Genomic DNA, 1,376 nt, shown 5'->3' on the forward strand with positions numbered 1-1,376 from the left:
AATGTTGATTTGAAGCTTCTTGAAAAATTCCAAGAATCTGGAGAATTGGCCATCCTTTTCACTTTTCATCAAACGTTGAGGATATGGTGCTTTGGGTGTATAAGGCTTCAGGACCTCTTTTTCTTTTTCTTTTATTGCAGATGGTGTAAAAGATTGTCCTTGTTCCTTGTCTCCCACATCTTCCTTTGCTTCATCCTCTGTGGTTTCCTTTGAGATCTCCTTTAGCTTCTTCCCACTTCTGAGGGTTATGGCCTTACATTCTTCCCTTGCAATAGCCTTGGTAGCATGAGAAACGCTTGGCCCAGGGGTTTGCTTAGACAAATACACAATTTGATTTTCTAGCTTCTGGATGGCAGCTCCTTGGTTTTGCAAGTTAGAGTTTACTTCTTCCTTAAAAGCTTTCAATTCGGTTATGTCTTGACTCATGGTTGCAATCATTCTTTCTATCCTATTTAATTGATCTTGAAATTGTTGGTTCGGAGTGGATTGGGCAGGTTGGTTATTTTGGCCATGATATGTTGGTTGGGAGTAAGTGTTTTGTGTGGCTTGGTATGATCTTTGGTTGGAGTATTGGTATGTGGAGTTGTTGTGTTGGTTGTAAGGTTTGTGGTTTTGTGGTTGGCTTTGTTGGTTTCCCCACCCAAAGTTTGGGTGGTTTTTCCATCCTGGGTTGTAAGTGTTGGAGTGTGGATCATATGATTGCCTTTGTTGGTTTCCCACATAATTGGCCTCTTCCTAATCATTTCCTTCTTCCTCTTGATCTTGTGTGTATTGCAGCCACTTGCTTTGTGTCTAACTTCCTGGTAAGCTCTGCTAGTTGCTTGGCAAACACCTTGTTTTGGGCTAGGATTGCATCAACATGGTTTAGCTCCATGACTCCCTTAGTGTTGTGTCTCTCTGAAGCATAGTAGTACTCATTCTCAGCCACTGTCTCAATCACTTCAATGGCTTCTTCCACAGTCTTTTTCCTGTTCAATGAACCTCCTGATGAATGGTCTACAACCTTCCTTGATTCATAAGAAAGTCCATCATAGAAAATATGCAACTGCACCCAGTCATGGAACATGTCTGGTGGGCATTTCCTTGTCAATTCTTTGAACCTTTCCCATGCCTCGTAGAGGGTTTCACCATCCTGTTGTCTAAAAGTCTGAACCTCAGATCGAAGCCTATTGACCTTTTGTGGGGGGTAGAAACGTGCCAGAAACTTGCTCTCCACCTCATCCCAGGTTGTTAGGCTGTCCCTTGGGAATGATTCCAGCCACTTAGCTGCCTTGTCCCTAAGTGAAAATGGGAACAAGAGCAGTTTATAGGCATCTTCCTGGACTCCATTGGACTTCACAGTGTCGCAAATTCTCAAGAATTTGGTGAGATGTTGG

General features: G+C 42.8%; 1 non-coding gene across 1 annotated transcript; it reads left to right on the top strand.

The window, feature by feature from the left end:
- Window positions 1-1,064: 1,064 nt before the first annotated feature.
- On the top strand, window positions 1,065-1,168 carry LOC127740152 (small nucleolar RNA R71). Its single transcript, XR_008000833.1, has one exon. It is a non-coding gene; the product is annotated as a small nucleolar RNA R71 (small nucleolar RNA).
- Window positions 1,169-1,376: the final 208 nt, after the last annotated feature.

This window comes from Arachis duranensis, chromosome 6 (genome assembly GCF_000817695.3).
Source record: "Arachis duranensis cultivar V14167 chromosome 6, aradu.V14167.gnm2.J7QH, whole genome shotgun sequence".
Classification (NCBI taxonomy): domain Eukaryota; kingdom Viridiplantae; phylum Streptophyta; class Magnoliopsida; order Fabales; family Fabaceae; genus Arachis; species Arachis duranensis.